Source organism: Xenopus laevis, chromosome 8S (genome assembly GCF_017654675.1).
Source record: "Xenopus laevis strain J_2021 chromosome 8S, Xenopus_laevis_v10.1, whole genome shotgun sequence".
Classification (NCBI taxonomy): Eukaryota; Metazoa; Chordata; class Amphibia; order Anura; family Pipidae; genus Xenopus; species Xenopus laevis.
Genome location: NC_054386.1, coordinates 36,844,112 through 36,857,949, shown reverse-complemented (window position 1 = coordinate 36,857,949; position 13,838 = coordinate 36,844,112).

Sequence of the window (13,838 nt, the reverse complement as noted above, 5' to 3'; positions counted from 1 at the left end):
ACTAACAGGGCAATGGATTTTTTGGGGGCAGGACTGGGCCACGCTGGCCGGGCGCCCCAGGCAACACAGCCAGCAGTGACGCCCCCTCCGCCGCACATATAGGAATTGTGCGCATGCGCACTGGCCGCACGCATAGGAAACGCTCGCATGTGCACAAACAGTGCATGGACTGAGCGGCATTCACTCAGCCGGACTAGGGGTAGGTAGCAGTGAAAGGTACGTGCCTGGCGCCCCTCAAGCTTTGCGCCCTAGGTACATGCCTATTCTGCCTATCCTTGATTCCGGCCCTGTTTGGGGGGACTTACTTTCTGTTATAGTGGATTTAAACATTTTACTGCACCACACAAATACACACATACATATCAGATACACATACAATCTGTGTTGCTGTTAGCCAGTGTGCTACTGCTGACCAGCATAATGCAGGGTATAAGCCCACCCAAAACACTTCTCATCATGCCCTTCTACTCCTGTCACTCCTTTCACTTCGCCCTCCTTGTATGAAACCACAGGCTTTCCGTAGCTGAGTAGGGCTGCCACCTGGCCGGGATTTTACCGGCCTGGCCGGTAAAAATTATGCTTGATGCCAATGTTATTAATAGGAAAAAAAACGCAATAATATAGAAAAGCCGGTATTTTTTCTCAGACAAGGTGGCCTATACCTGAGCCAAGCGCTTCATGCTGCACTTTCACTGACAGGTTTGGTGCCAAACAGGGCCAGTCTGGAGCCTTGGGGGCCCACCGGGGCTGCAAACGAAAGGCCCTCCTGGCAGTCCCTGGGAGACCCCTTCTGAGCTCCAACTTCCTGGCCTGCCGCGCGCTGTTCGCGCATGCGCAGACACGTCCTGCTGTTTGCACACACAGACACGTTGCACTGCTCACGCATGTGCGAAAACGGCACATACGTTTATTTCGGGGAGACAGGTCTGGGCCGACGGGGCCCACGAGGGCCGGGGCCCACCGGGTATTTTCCCGGGGTTCTGCGGGCCTAGTCAGACATTGGTGCCAAAAGCGGAACTGCAGCATTCCACAGCCCTGGCCTACTGATCTCAGGCTCTTCCTACGTATCAAGGGCTTTCATTCTTTATATTATTGACCATAGGCATCATTTAGGGGTAAATGCAAAAATAAAAGGTGTTTACATTGACTCCAGAGAAGTAACCCATAGCAACAAGTGGGAATTCTGCAAATCAGGCTATACTGCCAGTGGATACTGTGCGTAACATGACATAGACTTTATGGACTGCCCTGAGCTGCCTCCCAGATATATATTGGGGAAGGGGGTCCAATAAAGGACATTTCTTCCATGTCACTCCTGTATCTGTGACTCTGGTCTCACAGGAATGTCAGGACAGTCACCGGTGGGTACAGGTGGGGGCGCTGTCATATTTACTACTCTGTCCCAGAGGCTCCAAATCTTTGTATTGGGCCCTACAGGGCCACCATCAGGAATCACAAGGCCCCACACTACAAAGTTAGTCCTGCCCTCCCCCCAAGGGGCCCCCAAATAACCAACTGATTACCTGTGCCCCAGGGAGGAGGAGGGCCCTGCCAACAAGTAGAATGAGAAAAAAATGGCTGACAATTATGACAACTCCCATGAACCACCCCTGATATGCCCCATTACAGTCCATACCTCCCAACTGTCTCGTTTTTCGCAAGACAGTCCCGATTTTGACAGCTCAACCCGCAGTCTTGGGTTTGTTACAACATTCTCTTTGCTCTCCTGCACCTAACAGCCACAAAAAGATACAAACTAACTTAATTTTGACAGACAGCCCAGAATACGTGGCAGGTGCATTTAGATACAACAATTGTAACTATTTAAGATAAGCAGGTCTCTTTGGGGAAACAGTGACTTGCAGCTTAAAGGGCAATTCACCTTCATTAGCAAAACTGTGATAACATAAAAACCATAGAAATGTGTTCAAACTTTCACAGCCTGCCACATTTTGGAAAATGAACATGGTAATTAGTGGGTGGAGCCACAAAAAATGTGCTTGGTCAAAATTGCTGCACTCTGCATGGCAAGTCTTTTTGTCCTTCTTTCTATTTCCAAAATGTTGGGAGGTACCCAATTATGACTACTCCCCTGATATGACACATTACACCAAAACACCACCTGAAATCTACCCATGTCCCACTTACTCTCCCACAAGCCCTTCACAGTCTCAACCCATGAATCACACTTTTAAATTGCTTGGGGCCCCCTCTTCCACAGGGCCCCTGACTGCAGTACCCCCTGATGACCCAAGAGAAATAAATGGGCCCTGCAAGACTTCTCCTACTTTGGCACTCACATTATTGCTGGGGGGCTTCACCTACAGAATATCACTTAGACTTACTGTAACTACCGGGGAGCAGGTGGGGCCTTTCACTGACCCCTGACCACTGCAATGAGGAATTGAGGATACATGGTGCAAACGTGGGCCCTCTAGTTATGCAACAGGTTCCACTATCTACATGTGCAGAGCCACAGACACCTGAGAAGGGTCAGTCAGACCAGTGATGCCCATTAAATCGATATACTTCACAGCTAAATAGCAAATATATTAGATGTATGCTGCAGACTGCACTGGTTTCAATGCAGCTACATTGTACTCATCGTACTAACTGGTCATCATGTCTATGTTTCCAATTCTAGAGCTGAGGTGGCAAATCTAATAATATTATACATTATTTATATCTTATATCTTGTTATAGAAATTGTCAGTCGTTCTGTCCCTGCCCTTTAACTGCACAGGACAACTGTACATGTCAATATCATACAACAGCCCTTTGCTCTGACATAAGCATCGCGGCTTAATGTTTTGTTTAGTTAAATGGCATATTCACCTTTAACCCTTTCCCTGCCAGCCGTTTTGTCCTAGATGCGAACATCTACTGCCAAGCAGTTTTTAGATATTTTGCACTCTTTCACTTTAAGGGCCTTTCCTGGGGTGGTCTTTTAGTTAACCCAGGAAAACAATATATTGTTTTTTTCAGGACAACCTGAACTTTCACAATATGCAAGAATTTTGGTGTAATTCTACTTCTGTAAAAAAAATATTGGATTCTAAGTGTCAAATAAAATGAAAAAAATCATGTTTCACGAAGAACAATCACATATATCAGAAACATCATTCATTTTATGTACGAGAACACAGCCGATTTAGAAAGGTCTATGTCTCCTGAACGCGACAATACCAAATATATATAGTTTTATGGAGATTTCTCACTTGTATAGCTCAAAATCTACAAGCAGTACACAACCAAATTTCCAAAGCAACGCTCCCCAAACGGCATACTTTTGATTTCAAGGCCAAACATTCCGCTAACAGTAGGTTTACCCTAGAAAACTACCCATTACTAGAAAGAACAGATTCTGGTGAATCAAAAATGGGTAGAAATATCTTTGTACTCCAAACTACCAAGTTGCAATTGTTTCCTAAAGTTATAATGTTTTATAGAAATTGGTGAATTTTTTGAAAAATGACCTCAAAGCTTCCACTCTACAGCAACATATCTCCCACACATCATTAGGTATCAATGTAAAACACCCCAAATATAAAATCCTGGGTCCACTGAACAGTTTGATGCCCAATATGAATAGATGTACCCAAGCACGTGGCATAGGGGGCCCCAAAAGGAAGACCCCCCGTTTGTTCTGTCATTTCAGATACTGCAAAATCAACACATTTACATAGTTTTGGGGGGCGGCAAAGGTAGAAAAAAGTACGTTCACCCCAGAAAACCATATATTTTCGGAAAGTACACATTCCCCTGAATCCAAATTGGGTATGCATGTCTTTCTACACCAAAGTACCAAGCGGCAAACCATTCCTAAATTTGGTGATTTTGGCGACATTTCCAAAAATCACCTAAAAATTTCTACCCTGCAGCATCGTATTACCCACATACTTTTAGGTATCAAGAGAAATCACCCCAAATATGAAAGCCTAGGGTCCTCTGAACAGTTTGATACCCAATATGTATAGGTGTACCCAAGCACGTGGCGTATAGGGGCCCCAAAACGAAGACCCCCATATGGTCTGTCATTTCAGGTACTGCAAAATCAACACATTTACATTGTTTTGAGGGGGGCAAATGTAGAAAAAAATAAGTTCACCCCAGAAAACCATATATTTTCCGAAAGTAAACATTCCCACGGATCTAAATTGGGTATGCATGTCTTTGTACTCCAAAGTACCAAGCCGCAAACCATTCCTAAATTTGGTGATTTTGGGGACATTTCCAAAAATGACTTCAAAATATCTATCCTGCAGCATCGTATTACCCACATACTTTTAGGTATCAAGAGAAATCACCCCAAATATGAAAGCCTAGGGTCCTCTGAACAGTTTGATACCCAATATGTATAGGTGTACCCAAGCACGTGGCATATAGGGGCCCCAAAAGGAAGACCCCCATATGGTCTGTCATTTCAGGTACTGCAAAATCAACACATTTACATTGTTTTTGGGGGGGCAAAGGTAGAAAAAAGTAAGTTCACCCCAGAAAACCATATATTTTCGGAAAGTACACATTCCCACGAATCTAAATTGGGTATGCATGTCTTTGTACTACAAAGTACCAAGCCGCAAATCATTCCTAAATTTGGTGATTTTGGGGACATTTCCAAAAATGACTTCAAAATTTCTTCCCTGCAGCATCGTATTACCCACATACTTTTAGGTATCAAGAGAAATCACCCCAAATATGAAAGCCTAGGGTCCTCTGAACAGTTTGATGCCCAATATGTATAGGTGTACCCAAGCACGTGGCATATAGGGGCCCCAAAAGGAAGACCCCCATATGGTCTGTCATTTCAGGTACTGCAAAATCAACACATATACATAGTTTTGGGGGGAGCAAAGGTAGAAAAAAGTACATTCACCCCAGAAAACCATATATTTTCGGAAAGTACACATTCCCGAGAATCCAAATTGGGTACCAAAGTACCAAGCCGCAAGCCTTTCCTAAATTTGGCGATAAAAGCAACAGTTTTTACATTTTTGAAAATTGCCTAAAAATATTGCAATTGGCCGCATTTATCTCACCCAATTTCTTACATACAATTCTAAAACACCATAAATACTGATGCCAAGGGTCAACTGAACCGTTTGATGCCCAATATGCATTGATATACCAAGGCAGCTGGCATGTGCGGACCCCAAATGAAAATAGTGCATATGATTTTTCTCCGCTGCCGATTCGCCTTCTGTGAACATAGACCCTTGACTTCATATTATGTGCCTCAAGACCCTCCTTACAGCAAAGACCCCCCAAAACCATATATTTTTGGAAAGTACACATTCTGACGAATCCAAAAAAGATAAAGACGTCTTTCTACACCAAACTGCAAAGCTTTTCTAAACGCAGAGGTTTTTACATTTCTGAAAATCGCCTAAAATTGTTGCAGTTTGCCGCATTTATCGCACACAATGTTTTACGTATAAAGAAAAATCACCCTAAATATGGACGTCAGAGGTCTACTAAATAGTTTGATGCCCAATATGCATAGATAGTATGTGGCGTGTACGGACCCCAAATGAAAAATATGCCTATGAATTTTCACGCTAGCCAACTAAGCTGCAGAAAAGAGAGCCCCAACTGTGCATTATGTGCCATAAGACCCCAAAACTGTAAAAAGACCCCCAAAAACCCATATATTTTTGGAAAGCATATATTCTGGCGAATCAAACTAAGCAAAATAAATCTTTCTATACCAAAGCACCAAACAGCAAAACTATACTAAAGATACATAAGGAACAATAATGCATGGATAAAATTGCAATAAAACCACAAAAATAGCGTAAATCAATGAAATAACAAAATAATTGATCCGACAGCGTAATTAGTGGCCGAAATCGATTATCCAATAGTCACGCTGTCAAAATAACATGCTTTTAGGCAAAACAAACAGTACAATGAATAAGTAAAAAAAAAAAACACCTGTTTGTGAGTTTTTGTGTATACATATTTGTGCACTAATAAAAGTTGTCTGAGTGTGCAAATACATGTAATTAAGTGTAAATAAGTGTACAAAATCGACCAAGTGTGCTAAAATAAAAAAATACAAATTTTTACTAAAATGTTTATGTAAGTGTATAAATGTACTGTAGGTATGTGTAAGTGCAGGTAAGTGTGTAAAAAAACGTGCACTTACCGTTTTTGTAGCAGGAGGATCGCTGGAACCGAAGGAGGACTCCTGGCAGCGTGTCTGCAGAGTTACTGCGCAGCAGGAAGTGAGTGGGCGGGTGGTGCGACGAGGAGGAGGTAAGCCAGCAGCAGCAGCGCTTACATTGCGCTTCTGCTACTTTGAAGTCGGATCTGCGACAATCGCGTCGCAGATCCGACTTGACAGCCCCCCAGCCACGTTGCCCAGGGGGCTGTCTACCCTCCTGACTCTCTGCAGAGGCGGCAAAAGCCGCCGATGCAGAGAGAAGGGCTCAGCTGCAATAGAACGTACGAGGTACGTTCTTGGCAGCCTGAGCCCTGAACCGCCAGCACGTACGCCGTACGTGCTTGGCGGTTAAAGGGTTAAATGAATGTTTAGTGTGATGTAGAGAGTGATATTCTGGAACAGAATTATTTTTGGTTTATTTAGCTTTTTATTCAGCAGTTCTCCAGTTTGCAGCTGTCTGGTTGCTATGGTCCAAATCCCCCTAGTAACCATGCATTAATATGAATCAGAGACTGGAATATGAATAGGAGAGGCCTGAATACAAAGAAGAGCAATAACAATAAATTTGTAGCCTTACAGAGAATTTATTTTTTAGATGGCATCAGTAACCCCCATTTGAAAGGTGAAAAGAGTCAGAAGCTATAACTATAAAAAAGGAAAATGAAGGCCAATTGAAAAGTAACTTAGAATTAGCCATTCTATAACATACTAAAGGTGAACGGCCCCTTTATGAAATTGGAGCAAGATGATGGACCTCCTCACACTAGCAGGGAACTGGGTGCAGCCCTCTCCTCCCTTATCACTCACATCCATGTCCCCCATGAAAACCAGTTTATAAATGGCACTTTGTCTGTTCACCATGTTTGGCTCATCCTCTGCATGCAGTCGTAAGCATAGAGGCACCTACCCCAGGGGCAATGGGGCAAGTGTAATAAGAGGCAAAACCATTAGCAAGAGAATGTTGGGCAGAGAGTATAAGGGTGTGAGCAGGAAACAGGAAGTCTGTATGGACCAATCACAGTGAGAGGAGGGGGAAGTCTTCCTGTGTTGCCCTTGTAGGTTTCAGGGCCCAGGTACAACCTCCCCCCCCACACACACACACCTCTTACTGTACACACATTACATTTTTCCAGTGTGCGCAGGTATGGGACCTCTTATCCGGAATGGTTTCTCCAGTGTGCGCAGGTATGGGACCTGTTATCCAGAATGGTTTCTCCAATAAATGTAGGTATGGGACCTGTTATCCAAAATTGTTTCTCCAATAAATGCAGGTATGGGACCTGTTATCCAGAATGGTTTCTACAGTGCACACAAGTATGGAACCTGTTATCCAGAATGGTTGCTCCAAAGCATGCAGGTATGGGACCTGTTATCCAGAATGGTTGCTCGAAAGCATGCAGGTATGGGACCTGTTATCCAGAATGGTTGCTCCAAAGCATGCAGGCGTGGGATCTGTTATCCAGAATGGTTTCTCCAATAAATGTAGGTATGGGACCTGTTATCCAAAATTGTTTCTCCAATAAATGCAGGTATGGGACCTGTTATCCAGAATGGTTTCTCCAATAAATGTAGGTATGGGACCTGTTATCCAAAATTGTTTCTCCAATAAATGCAGGTATGGGACCTGTTATCCAGAATGGTTTCTCCAATAAATGTAGGTATGGGACCTGTTATCCAAAATTGTTTCTCCAATAAATGCAGGTATGGGACCTGTTATCCAGAATGGTTTCTACAGTGCACACAAGTATGGAACCTGTTATCCAGAATGGTTGCTCCAAAGCATGCAGGTATGGGACCTGTTATCCAGAATGGTTGCTCCAAAGCATGCAGGTATGGGACCTGTTATCCAGAATGGTTGCTCCAAAGCATGCAGGTATGGGACCTGTTATCCAGAATGGTTGCTCCAAAGCATGCAGGTGTGGGATCTGTTATCCAGAATGGTTTCTCCAGTGTGCGCAGGTATAGGACCTGTTATCCAGAATGGTTTCGCCAATGCATGCAGGTATGGGATCTGTTATCCAAAATGGTTTCTCTAGTGTGCGCAGGTATGGGACCTGTTATCCGGAATGGTTTCTCCAATAAATGCAGGTATGGGACCTGTTATCCAGAATGGTTTCTACAGTGCACACAAGTATGGAACCTGTTATCCAGAATGGTTACTCCAAAGCATGCAGGTATGGGACCTGTTATCCAGAATTGTTTCTCCAATAAATGCAGGTATGGGACCTGTTATCCAGAATGGTGTCTACAGTGCACACAAGTATGGAACCTGTTATCCAGAATGGTTTCTCCAGTACACGCAAGTATGGGACCTGTTATCCAGAAAGTTATCCAAAATGGTTTCTCCAATGCATGCAGGTATGGGACCTGTTATCCAGATTGGTTGCTCCAAAGCATGCAGGTATGGGACCTGTTATCCAGAATGGTTTCTCCAGTGTGCGCAGGTATAGGACCTGTTATCCAGAATGGTTTCTCCAATGCATGCAGGTATGGGATCTGTTATCCAGAATGGTTTCTCCAGTGTGCGCAGGTATAGGACCTGTTATCCAGAATGGTTTCTCCAATGCATGCAGGTATGGGATCTGTTATGCAGGATGGTTTCTCCACAGTGCGCAGGTATGGGACTAATTACCCGGAATAGTTTCTCCAATAAATGCAGGTATGGGACCTGATATCCAGAATTGTTTCTCCAATAAATGCAGGTATGGGACCTGTTATCCAGAATGGTTTCTCCAATAAATGCAGGTATGGGACCTGTTAGCCAGAATTGTTTCTCAATAAATGCAGGTATGGGACTGTTAGGATATGCACAGTGGTTTATTTTGTCTGCCTGTATGTGTGATATAAATGCTTTTCCTCTCTCTCTATTGCTGGCCAGCAAATCTCTTTTTCTTCCCATTTTTCTTGCTATGCAGACAAAGTAATAAACTATGCTCTCCACATTTTACCCAGCATTACAAGAATTAAAAATATTACTTACCAAGTGTGTCTGTTCCCATTTGGCATAATGGGAGCAAAACCTAAGCACTGGGTGTTTGCAGGATGCAAGCACTGAGCTTAATTACCAATTGGTAAAAACTGCAGCAGGTCACATGTAAGCAAAATGTGTTTTTCTTATATGCTGATAATGGGGTTTTGCCTGTGTTTGTTTTGTGAATAATAAGATTGTAAGCTCCTATTATGGGGAGATAGGAAGCAAAATGTATATGAAGGTATTATTTTGTTAATAATTTCAACTTTGTTGTAGCTGAATGTGTCTTTAAGAGCATGGGCTGCTGGGAAAGGCAGACTTACCTACTTAAAGAACATACAAAATGCTGTTTAGTAGAACTCCTGATCTCAGAGCAAGCAGTCTGAGTGCAGAGGGTAGCTGCCTGGAAAGGGGTAGTTGCAAAGTACCCTGTTTATTTTTGTTATATGGAGTTATCACAGTGCTTTCTGTGAAAAAATACTTTTCTTCTGTTTTTTTTTTGTATAATTTTCCTCTGGAAATAAAAGAACTTTCCAACAACTGCTGACTCCTGATACTTGATGAATGCAGGAAGAACTTACATTCCAACAGGGACCTGTTATCCGGAATGGTTTCTCCAATAAATGCAGGTATGGCACCTGTTATCCAGAATTGTTTCTCCAATAAGTGCAGGTATGGGACCTGTCATCCAGAATGGTTTCTACAGTGCACACAAGTATGGAACCTGTTATACAGAGTGGTTTCTCCAGTACACACAAGTATGGCACCTGTTATCCAGAATGATTTCTCCAATGATTGCAGGTAAGGGACCTGTTATCCAGAATGGTTTCTCCAGTGCATACAAGTATGACACCTGTTATCCTGCATGGTTTCTCCAGTACACACAAGTATGGGACCTGTTATCCAGAATAGTTTCTATAGTCTACAGTTATAGAAACTATTATCCAGAATAGTTTCTCCAGTACACACAAGTATGGCACCTGTTATCCAGAATGATTTCTCCAATGATTGCAGGTATGGGACCTGTTATCCAGAATGGTTTCTGCAGTGCACACAAGTATGGGACCTGTTATCCAGAATGGTTTCTCCAGTATACGCAAGTATGGGACCTGTTATCCAAAATGGTTGCTCCAGTGCACGCGAATATGGGACCTGTTATCCAGAATATTTTCTGCAGTGCACACAAGTATGGGACCTGTTATTCAGAATGGTTTCTCGAGTACACGCAAGTATTGGACCTGTTATCCAGAAAGTAATACAAAATGGTTGCTCCAATGCATGCAGGTATGGGACCTGTTAGCCAGAATGGTTTCTCCCGTGTGCGCAGGTATGGGACGTGTTATCCAAAATGGTTTCTCCAATAAATGCAGGTATGGGACCTGTTATCCAGAATTGTTTCTCCAATAAATGCAGGTATGGGACCTGTTATCCAGAATGGTTTCTCCAGTCCACGCAAATATGGGACCTGTTATGCATAATGGTTTCTACAGTGCACACAAGTATGGAACCTGTTATCCAGAATGGTTTATACAGTGCGCACACGTATGGAACCTGTTAACCAGAATGGTTTCTCCAGTGCACACAAGTATGTTATCCAGAATGGTTTCTCCAGTACATGCAAGTATGGGACCTGTTATACAGAATGGTTTCTCCAATGCATGCAGGTATGGGACCTGTTAGCCAGAATAGTTTCTTTGGTGGATGCAGGTATGGGACCTGCTATCCAGAATGGTTTCTCCAGTGTGTGCTGGTATGGGACCTGTTATCCAGAATGTTTTCTCTAGTGCATGCAGGTATTGGACCTGTTATCCAGAATGGTTTCTCCAATGCATGCAGGTATGGGATCTGTAAGTCAGAATGGTTTCTCCAGTGAGCGCAGGTATGGGACCTGTTATCCGGAATGGTTTCTTTGGTGGATGCAGGTGTTGGACCTGTTATCCAGAATGGTTTCTCCAGTGCACACAAGTATGGCACCTGTTATCCAGAATGGTTTCTCCAGTACACACAAGTATGGCACCTGTTATCCAGAATTTACAGAATATACCTGTTATACAGAATATACATGTATGGGGCCTGTTATCCAGAACAGTTTCTCTAGTGCATGCAGGTATGGCACCTGCTATCCAGAATGGTTTCTCCAGTACACGCAAGTATGGGACCTGTTATCCAGAATGGTTTCTCCAGTACACGCAAGATGGGACCTGTTAGCCAGAATGGTTTCTCCAGCGCACACAAGTATGGAACCTGTTATCCAAAATGGTTTATCCAATGCATGCAGGTATGGGAGGTGTTATCCAGAATGGTTTCTCCAATGCATGCAGGTATGGGACCTTTTATCCAGAATGGTTTCTCCAATGCATGCAGGTATGGGACCTGTTAGCCAGAATGGTTTCTATAGTTCACACAATTATAGAAACTGTTATCCAGAATGGTTTCTTCAGTACACACAAGTATGTCACCTGTTATCCAGAATGATTTCTCCAATGCATGCAGGTATGGGACCTATTAGCAAGAATGGTTTCTCCAGTGTGCGCAGGTATGGGACCTGTTATCCAGAATGGTTTCTCCAGTGCACACAATTATGGAACCTGTTATCCAGAATGGTTTCTCCAGTACACACCAGTATGGAACCTGTTATACAGAATGGTTTCTCCAGTACATGCAAGTATCGAACCTGTTATCCAGAATGGTTTCTTCAGAGCATGCAGGTATGGGACCTGTTATCCAGAATGGTTTCTCCAGTGCACGCAAGAATGGGACCTCTTATCCAGCATGGTTTCTCCAGTGCACACAAGTATGGAACCTGTCATCCAGAATGGTTTCTCCAGTACACGCAGGTATGGGACCTGTTATCCAGAATGGTTTCTCCAGTACACGCAAGTATGGGACCTGTTATCCAAAAGTTATCCAAAATGGTTTCTCCAATGCATGCAGGTATGGGACCTGTTATCCAGAATGGTTTCTCCAGTGCACGCAAGTATGGTACCTCTTATCCAGCATGGTTTCTCCAGTGCACACAAGTATGGAACCTATCATCCAGAATGGTTTCTCCAGTACACGCAGGTATGGGACCTGTTATCCAGAATGGTTTCTCCAGTGTGCGCAGGTATTGGACCTGTTATCCAGAATGGTTTCTGTAGTGCATGCAGGCAGGGGACCTGTTATACAGAATGGTTTCTCCAGTACACGCAAGTATGGGACATGTTATCCAGAATACTTTCTATAGTGCACACATTTATAGAATCTGTTATCCAGAATGATTTCTCCAATGCATGCAGGTATGGGACCTGTCATCCAGAATGGATTCCCTCAATGCATGCAGGTAAGGGACCTGTTAGCCAGAATGGTTTCTCCAGTGTGCGCAGGTATGGGAACCTGTTATCCAGAATAGTTTCCTTGGTGGATGCAGGTATGGGACCTGTTATCCAGAATGGTTTCTCCAATGCATGCAGGTATAGGATCTGTTGGCCAGAATAGTTTCTCCAGTGTGCGCAGTTATGGGACCTGTTATCTAGAATGGCTTCTCCAGTGCACATAGTTATGGAACCTGTTATCCAGAATAGTTTCTCCAGCACACACGAGTAAGGAACCTGTTATCCAGAATGGTTTCTCCAGGGCACGCAGGTATGGGACCTCTTATCCAGCATGGTTTCTCCAGTACACGCAAGTATGGAACCTCTTATCCAGAATGGTTTCTCTAGTTCACACAAGTATGGAACCTGTTATCCAGAATGGTTTCTCCAGTGTGCGCAGGTATTGGCCATACTATCCTGAATACTTTTTCCAGTGCACGCAAGTATGGGAGCTGTTATCCAAAATGGTTTCTCCAATGCATGCAGGTATGGGACCTGTTATCCAGAATGGTTTCTCCAGTGCACACATGTATGGGACCTCTTATCCAGCATGGTTTCTCCAGTGCACACAAGTATGGAACCTGTCATCCAGAATGGTTTCTCCAGTACACGCAGGTATGGGACCTGTTATGCAGAATGGTTTCTCCAGTACACGCAAGTATGGGACCTATTATCCAGAATGATTTCTCCAATGCATGCAGGTATGGGACCTGTTAGCAAGAATGGTTTCTCCAGTGTGCGCAGGTATGGGACCTGTTATCCAGAATGGTTTCTCCAGTGCACACAATTATGGAACCTGTTATCCAGAATGGTTTCTCCAGTACACACCAGTATATAACCTGTTATCCAGAATGGTTTCTCCAGTGCACGCAAGTATGGGACCTCTTATCCAGCATGGTTTCTCCAGTGCACACAAGTATGGAACCTGTCATCCAGAATGGTTTCTCCAGTACACACAGGTATGGGACCTGTTATCCAGAATGGTTTCTCCAGTAAACGCAAGTATGGGACCTGTTATCCAGAAAGTTATCCAAAATGGTTTCTCCAATGCATGCAGGTATGGGACCTGTTATCCAGAATGGTTTCTCCAGTGCACGCAAGAATGGGACCTCTTATCCAGCATGGTTTCTCCAGTGGACACAAGTATGGAACCTGTCATCCAGAATGGTTTCTCCAGTACACGCAGGTATGGGACCTGTTATCCAGAATGGTTTCTCCAGTACACACAGGTATGGGACCTGTTATCCAGAATGGTTTCTCCAGTGTGCGCAGGTATGGGACCTGTTATCCAGAATGGTTTCTGTAGTGCATGCAGGCAGGGGACCTGTTATACAGAATGGTTTCTCCA